We start from the raw sequence: 9,307 nt of genomic DNA, 5'->3' as shown, positions 1-9,307 counted from the left end.
TAAAATCTGGGACATTATTGGTCAGTGATTATATAGCAGCTGCCGGCAGTGGATCTTGATGATTTGACCAAATGCATCCCATGACAGAGCATCCCTCAGATGACTATTAATAACCTCATTGATAGAAAGTGCAGGGATTTCTGCGCATGGCGCTAATACACAATACTAAATAAATCAACAAGTATTTAAAAAATTTTTTCCAATTTTTCATCAGTTGCAGATCAGTAACTTGTCTCCATATTATGATTTCCATAATTCTATGACTTTTCCTTCTTGGTATTGCACTTTCAATTTTGAAAACTGTAGTAATGTAATCACATAATTACATTTTTGCAAAACAGAGCAAATAATCATCAAAAATTCTGTCTTGCTAAAGGACAGAAAGTTAAATCGGACATCTGTCGCCTTATAGTGACACTTATAATGGCACTTATAATACTAAACATCCAACACTTTCATGGAAGATACAACTGTGAATAGATGTTCCTCAGCATTCAGCAGCTTATAAATGATATTTCTCCTTGGATACAATTATGTTTCATATTCTTGTATCATGCGTTAGACATAGATATTAATAGAATTTAGGCTTTAAATATAATTTGTGATATTGAGACTCAACTTGTGTCATCTCAGGCCGATTTCGCTTTGTTGGTTGCGATGAATAAGGCACCCTTATAGTCAATGAGGTCACTCACAATTGTTCTCTTCTTAATCACACGGCGGTCAACTACAAAACCTTCTCCAACCAGAGCTTTCCTGGTAAAATCCTCATCATCATAACTGAAAGCATGGAGCTTGTCTTCGCCCACAGTGTAATAGTTCATCTCTAAACCCCCAATTAATAGGAGGTGTCCTCCAGGTTTTATCAACCCTGATAATTTCCTGAGATATTTCATGTAGTCATCTTGATCTTTGCTGATAAAATCTAAGAGCCAAGCACTGATGAAACAATCGGCTGGTGGTAGGACGATCGGATCCATCATATTCTCTTTCTCGAGGTCACATTTGACAACATGATGAAGTGCTGATCTTACTTTTCCTTCTTTGTCCTCTAGTTGGTCATTGAAATAAATTGGAAAATAATGATTGCCCACACAGTCAATAATGAATAGTATTGCAGGAGAGCTGCAGAGCAAACAAGACCAATAGGGTCGTATTTGAGGAAACACGTGAGAATAAACAGAGAATTCACTCACCTTGTTAGGTTGTGAACACATAACACTGATTAGATATGAATGGTGTGGCAGATGCCACGAGCCATAGATCCAGATATATTGGGGAAAAAAACATGGTTTGACCTGTGCTGCAAGAAGGAATGAAAGGACACAGATGTGGATCATTGGGCAGTTTTTTCGACACCTTTGAAAGAAATCCAACTTCATATGGAAGGGACTTGGGACTATCCTGATGAAGATTAGAAAAGGAGATCCAGCACAGTCCAATCAATAAAACTCCACTTTATTTAGGTTTTCTTAAAATCCAGCATATACAGCTCATGATACAGAAGTCAGTGAGAACTAATCATTTCAACGCTAGGTCTTAATCATGTTCTCACTGACCTCTGTGTCATGAGCTGCATATTCTGGATTTTTAGAAAACCTAAAGAAAGTGGAGTTTTATTGATTGGACTGTGCTCGATCTCCTTTTCTAATCCTATTACTGGTTGCCAGACCATTTTGTGCACAGGACATTTTAATTACCAGTAGAGATGAGCGAGCCTCTAGAGGCTCGAGTTCAGTTCGGTTTGTCGAACGGAGGCCACATTCGAGTTCGGTTCGGCGAGCCGTTCAACAAACCTCTCGAATCCCATTGAAAACAATGGGAGGCAAACACAAACACATAAAACCACATTATAATGTACACATACAGTTAATAAACATTGCCATAACACTTACAGGTCCCCGTGACGCGTCCTGCACTCTGTCTCTCTCCGCTTTTCCTTCCAATAATCGCTGCATCCTCACGTTAACCATCACCAGCATAGGACCTATCGTGACGTCAAAATAGCCATGTGACCAATCACGTGTCTATTATCTCATTGGCTACAGACTGGTCACATGGCTAGACGTCATTGCTAGGTCCTGTCAGTACATCTCTCCGGTACGCGGTGCTCGTTTGTGCATCCCCATGTACCGGCGATATGCTCTGGCACATGGTCGACTCTCCATTCTGCTTCCCCATTCCGTTATTCACCGTCTGCCACAGCCGGTCAATAACGGAGATCACCGTTGCTATAGCAACGCGCCTGTCAGCAGTGACGTCACCGCTTACAGCCAGCAGCCTCAGCTCACTCACGGAGTGAAAAGACTGCACGGGGAGCAGCAGCGTCTTCCTCCCATGCAGCGCTGCTGATGTAGCAGCGCTGTATGGGTTGAAGGAGAAAGAAGACTGAAGACCATGGATCGTGGAGGGATGAGAGGGAGTAATAAACATGGAGTCTCTAAGTGTGTCTGTGTATTTATTTCTATCAAAGTATTTTTTCTCTGTGTGGTATCTTTTTTTTTAACCCTATATTGGAGATTCTTAATGGCCTGGTCAAACTTGCCTGACATTATGAATCTCTGGCTTAATACTATCTAGTAAAACAAAGGTAGTATTAACTCATTATTACCCAGGGAGCCACCGTCACCAGGGCAGCTGGAAGAGTTGAATACAGCGCCAGATGATGGCGCTTCTATGAAAGCACCATTTTCTGGGGCGGCTGCGGACTGCAATTCGCAGCAGAGGGGCCCGCAAAGCTCAGGCCAACCTGTGCTGCGGATTCCAATCCCCAGCTGCCTAGTTGTACCTGGCTGGACACAAAAATGGGGCGAAGCTCATGTCGATTTCTTTTTAATTATTTCATGAAATTCGTGAAATAATTAAAAAACGGGTTTCCCTATATTTTTGATTCCCAGCCGGGTACAAATAGGCAGCTGGGGGTTGGGGGCAGCCCATAGGTGCCTGCTGTACCCGGCTAGCATACAAAAATATGGCGAAGCCCACGTCATTTTTTGGGTGGGCAAAAAACTCCTGCATACAGTCCTGGATGGATTATGCTGAGCCTTGTAGTTCGCAGCTGCTGTCTACTCTCCTCCATACAGACAGACAGCAGCTGCAGAACTACAAGGCTCAGCATACTCCTTCCAGGACTGTATGCAGGAGTTTTTTGCCCCCCCCCAAAAAAAAATTGCGTGGGCTTCGCCATGTTTTTATATGCTAGCCAGGTACAGCAGGCAGCTACGGGCTGCCCCCAACACCCAGCTGCCTATTTGTACCCAGCTGGGAACCAAAAATATAGGGCAGCCCTTTTTTTTTTTTTTTAATTATTATTTGAATTTGATGAAATAATTTTTAAAAAAAATGACGTGGGCTTCGCCCAATTTTTGTGTTCAGCCAGGTACAACTAGGCAGCTGGGGATTGGAATCCACAGCACAGGTTAGCCTGAGCTTTCTGGGCCCCTCTGCTGCAAATTGCAGTCCACAGCCACCCCAGAAAAGGGCGGTTTTATAGAAGCGCCATCTTCTGGCGCTGTATCCAACTCTCTCCAACTGCCCTGGTGACGGGTGGCACGCTGAGTAATAATGGGGTTAGGGCCAGCTGTATATTATCAACTGGCCCTAAGCCCAAAATTCATGGTGTCACGCCAATATTAGACATGGCCACCATGAATTTCTAGTACAGATAAAAAAAACACAACACACAGAAAAATATTTTTGCTAGAAATTAAACACAACACAATTAGGGACTCCATCTTTATTGAAATAAAGAACCCCCCTCCGCAGTAATCCTGGGTCAAGGGTCCCGCGGCGTCCAATCCGGATCTATGTTTATGCGTTTGAGAGAAAATCAATACAAAACACCATTCTGTAATGATTTTATTTTGTGTGGTACATCGATGATTTAAAAAAAAAAAAAAAAAAGATAAAAACAGTTTTAACTTTTTTTACCTGTTTCAAATTTATATAAAACATTTGTTAGCATATCTAAACTAGTAAAGTATTTCATTCAAGTATTTCTGCACCATTTCTAAATTTTTACCATATTTTAGATTTTTTTGCCACACGTTTTTGGTGCAGATTTTTCCCTTACATTAGTATGGGTGAAATCAGCAGCAAAAATACTGAAAGAATTGACATGCTGGAAATTTAAATCTGCACCAAATCTAAAAGGAGAAATTACTCCTTGTGTGCATGAGACTTAAGAATTCCCATTGAAACAATTAAGGTTCTATGACAAATTTGCACTGAAAATCACATAAAAAGCAAGATAAATTTGCAATGTGTGCACGCAGCCTAAAACATATATATTTTTTTTTACCAGCATGTCATGGCATTCTAAGTAGTCTGGGTGCAGAAAATATATTAGGGAGCCTTAGCACATAATACTGAGAGCTACAGTATAACTTCAAAAGGGTAATGAGTTTTATGCACCAAATCTACAGACCTGGTGCTGGAAACCTGAGCGGAGAGGTAAAATATTTAGGTGCTGGTTTATTTGGCATTTACATTTCTCATTCTTGAATTAGAATTGTTTTATAGTTTTTGCAGAAAAGAATATAATAATTTATATCAGTTAAATGGTGACTATGTAACAAGTTCCAATGCAATAACAAGGCAGTAAATCCATAAAATAGAAATGCGATACAAGTATATTCCAAATCTAAGAGCATCCCCAGACTAAGCACTTGGGAAACACGCATCAGGTCTGTCCTGGAAAGGTGAGCATATTTACTTCATTTGTCACAAGTGATGACTACTTAATCCTTGATCTCTGGAAATCATCTTTTATGTTCTCTTTTTTGTTTATTTGACATCATGCATTGAAAAAAAGGGAATTACAAAGTTGTAGGGCATCATCAATTCAATACGAATCGACACCTTGCATACAAAAATGCTATAATTAGAATCTGTAAAACTCACAAAGCTGCGGACGTGAAGCGATACCTCATGGAGACCTTCCTACAAGTCATTGGGTATAGTGGCTGCGTGGAGTGGCCTCCACACTCACCTGATCTGACCCCATTGGACTTCTTTCTGTGAGGTCACATCAAACAGCAGGTGTATGCGACCCCTCCACCAACATTGTAGGATCTATGACGATGTATCACAGATGCTTGTGCAAACGTGTCACCCACCATATTGCACAACGTGCAGCAAGATACAGTATGCTGTGCAGAGGCCAGATGTGCATTGCAGCAAGATACAGTATGCTGTGCAGAGGCCAGATGTGCATTGCAGCAAGATACAGTATGCTGTCCAGAGTGCAGATGTCCATTGCAGCTGATGGTGGCCACCAAGAGCATCAAAGTTAAATGAGCGCCATTTGCGTTACCAGCATTCAATGTTTTGGGGAATCATGGGTTTCATATCATAGCATTTCTGTATGCAAGGTGTCAATTCGTATTGAATTGATGATGCCCTACAACTTTGTAATTTAGTTTTTTTCTCTATCTCGTTCTGTTTTCGAAATAAAAATGCTAACCCCGTTGTTTTCCACCAAGTGGCGCTATAGGTGGTTTCATTGCGTAGCACATAGCTACTTTACTATACCTAGACACCACTTATATGCTTATAGCTGCCGCCATTCTCAAGTTAATGGTGGTGGACAGGATATGGGTGGACACACTATAGATGAGCAGATTGAACTTTGGAGAATTGAGTTTGACCTGAATTTCCTGAAATTCGTGTTCGTGGTTTCATGGAAATATAACCACTTTTAGATTTGATTTGTGGTTTAAAAAAAAATTAAAATTGACCAATACCATGTCTCACACCGCTAATACATTCGTGGCAAATCAAACATATGTGGAAAATTCAGAGAATCCGGTAAATTCGAATTTCAAACAATCCACTCATCTCTAATTGGAAAACATCGAACATGTGATAAAACAGTTGAAGTCAGCAAGAGGGAATAAAAAAATATGTAACATGTAGGAAAAAAAAAGTTCAACTATTTTTTCACCTGGAAAATAAAAAAAAAAATTTAAACAAGAAACAAGCACAATTGTTATCACTGCATCTTTAAAAATACAATCTAAAATGTATTATTTGATGTGGACAAAGTCTTGGATATAAAAAAATCTGATTTGTGGCTTTTCAGTCCACAGTTTTTTCCCAAAAATTTCAACACAAGCACTCAAAAGATTGCATATGACTAGAGATGACCTAATATGTTCAAGGCAAATTGACTTTTCCACACATTTATGAAAAATGTGCATTCTCCTAAATCTGAATATTTATGCAGTCAATGCTGTCACCATTGAAAAAGTTTGGTAAAAAGTTTTTAAGAAATGAAGACTCATCTTTAGAGTTGAGCGCGGTTTGCGGTTCTCCAGTTCGCGGTTCGAGTGATTTTTGGGGGTGTTCTAGATAGAACTAGAACTCGAGCTTTTTGCTAAAGCTCGATAGTTCTAGATACGTTCGAGAACGGTTCTAGCAGCAAAAAGCAGGGCTTTTTACAGCTACAGTGTGCAGGAGCCATCGCTGGTCAGAAGCTGGTGACCAAGATAAACATCGGGTATCCAAGCAAAGCGGTTTGGTTAGTAACCCGATGTTTATCCTAGTTACGTGCAGGAAGCCCACACTTCCCCGCTCAGCTCGGTCCGCCCCCTCCTGCACGCGGCATGTACACATACATACACACACACACACACACGTCCCCAGTAGAGTTGAGCGCGGTTCGTGGTTCGTGGTTCTCCAGTTCTAGGCTCGAGTGATTTTTGGGCTGTTCGAGATCGAACTAGAACTCGAGCTTTTTGCTAAAAGCTCGATAGTTCTAGATACGTTCGAGAACGGTTCTAGCAGCAAAAAGCAGGGCTTTTTACAGCTACAGTGAGCAGGAGCCATCGCTGGCAGCCTGCCACAAGCTGGTAACCAAGATAAACATCGGGTATCCAAGCAAAGCGCTTTGGTTAGTAACCCGATGTTTATCTTAGTTACGTGCAGGAAGCCCACACTTTCCCGCTCAGCTCGCTCCACCCCCTCCTGCCCGCGGCATGTACACATACATACACATACACAAACACACACACACACACACATCCACCCCCCCCCCCCCCCGCCCGCCCGCCCGCTCGCTCGCTCGCTCGCTCGGCTTACCTGCGGTGATGAAGTCCCGCCATCCCGACCTCAGCGCTGTCACTGTCCTCCATGGCCGCCGCTTGTCACATCACCTATCGCTTCCGACCCGAGACTGACACTGGCGGTGACGTCACGGACCTCTCGCGATACTTGATGTGAAGGCGCCGGTCATTGACCTCAGTGACAGGGGCTGTCAGTGTGCTGGAGATCAGCGCAGGTAATGTACCTCACTGACAGCAGCACTTGTCACCCCCCTGCAGTGACCTGGGCTGACCCATTGATGTTAGCTCAGGTCACTGCACTGCTCTCCCAGCCAATGGGGAACATCCTGCTCTTCATTGACTGGGACAGTGTGCATCGTCATGGCAACCCCTTGGATTACACCAGACCTGGATTTGTTTTTCAATCTAATAAATTGGTTAAAGAGGGAATGTTTTGGGGAGTGTTTTTTCAAATAAAAATGTGTTTGTCGTGTATTTTTTTTTTATTACTGACTGGGTTGGTGATGTCGGGTATCTGATAGACGCCTGACCTCACCAACCCCAGGGCTTGATGCCAGGTGACATTACACATCTGGTATTAACCCCAAATATTACCCCGTTTGCCACCGCACCAGGGCGCGGGATGAGCTGGGGCGAAGCACCAGGATTGGCGCATCTAATGGATGCGCCACTTCTGGGGCGGCTGCGGCCTGCTATTTTTAGGCTGGGGAGATTCCAATAACCATGGACCTCCCTAGTCTGAGAATATCAGGCCCCAGCTGTCTGCTTTACCTTGGCTGGTGATCCAATTTTGGGGGACCCCTACGTGTTTTTTTTTTTAATTATTTATTTAATTTAAAATAACAGCGTGGGGTGCCCTCAGTTTTGGATTACCAGCCAAGGTGAGGTTGCCAGCTGTGGTCTGCAGGCTGCAGCCGTCTGCTTTACCCTAGCTGGCTACAAAACTAGGGGGAACCCTATGTCATTTTTTTTTCATTTTTTTGGCTAAATACAAAGCTAAGCACCCCTTAGTGCCACATGAAAGGTACCAAAGGGTGTTCCACTTTTTCTCCATTTTTTTCTCCACTTTCTCTCCACTTTTTCTCCACTTTTTCTCCATTTTTTTCTCCACTTATTCTCCACTTTTTCTCCTCTTATTCTCCACTTTTTCTCCACTTTTTCTCCAATTTTTCTCCTCTTATTCTCCACTTTTTCTCCACTTTTTCTCCACTTTTTCTCCATTTTTTTCTCCACTTTCTCCACTTTTTCTCCACTTTTTTCTCCACTTTTTCTCCTCTTATGCTCCACTTTTTCTCCTCTTAATCTCCACTTTTTCTCCACTTTTTCTCCACTTTTTCTCCACTTTTTTCTCCACTTTTTCTCCTCTTATGCTCCACTTTTTCTCCACTTTTTCTCCACTTTTTCTCCACTTTTTCTCCACTTTTTCTCCACTTTTTCTCCTCTTAATCTCCACTTTTTCTCCTCTTATGCTCCACTTTTTCTCCACTTTTTCTCCACTTTTTCTCCACGTTTTCTCCACTTTTTTCTCCACTTTTTCTCCTCTTATGCTCCACTTTTTCTCCACTTTTTCTCCACTTTTTCTCCACTTTTTCTCCACGTTTTCTCCACTTTTTCTCCACTTTTTTCTCCACTTTTTCTCCTCTTATGCTCCACTTTTTCTCCACTTTTTCTCCACTTTTTCTCCATTTTTTTCTCCACTTATTCTCCACTTTTTCTCCTCTTATTCTCCACTTTTTCTCCACTTTTTCTCCACTTTTTCTCCTCTTATTCTCCACTTTTTCTCCACTTTTTCTCCACTTTTTCTCCATTTTTTTCTCCACTTTCTCCACTTTTTCTCCACTTTTTTCTCCACTTTTTCTCCTCTTATGCTCCACTTTTTCTCCTCTTAATCTCCACTTTTTCTCCACTTTTTCTCCACTTTTTCTCCACTTTTTTCTCCACTTTTTCTCCTCTTATGCTCCACTTTTTCTCCACTTTTTCTCCACTTTTTCTCCACTTTTTCTCCACTTTTTCTCCTCTTAATCTCCACTTTTTCTCCTCTTATGCTCCACTTTTTCTCCACTTTTTCTCCACTTTTTCTCCACTTTTTCTCCACTTTTTCTCCTCTTATGCTCCACTTTTTCTCCACTTTTTCTCCTCTTAATCTCCACTTTTTCTCCTCTTATGCTCCACTTTTTCTCCACTTTTTCTCCACTTTTTCTCCTCTTATGCTCCACTTTTTCTCCACTTTTTCTCCACTTTTT

At 41.9% G+C, this 9,307-nt stretch overlaps 1 pseudogene; it reads right to left on the bottom strand.

The window, feature by feature from the left end:
- Positions 1-629: 629 nt before the first annotated feature.
- Positions 630-9,307, bottom strand: part of LOC142255908 (nicotinamide N-methyltransferase-like) — a 33,287-nt pseudogene continuing 24,609 nt past the window's right edge.

Source organism: Anomaloglossus baeobatrachus, chromosome 11, assembly GCF_048569485.1.
Source record: "Anomaloglossus baeobatrachus isolate aAnoBae1 chromosome 11, aAnoBae1.hap1, whole genome shotgun sequence".
In the NCBI taxonomy this organism is placed as follows: domain Eukaryota; kingdom Metazoa; phylum Chordata; class Amphibia; order Anura; family Aromobatidae; genus Anomaloglossus; species Anomaloglossus baeobatrachus.
This window is presented reverse-complemented; position numbering and strand designations above follow the sequence as displayed.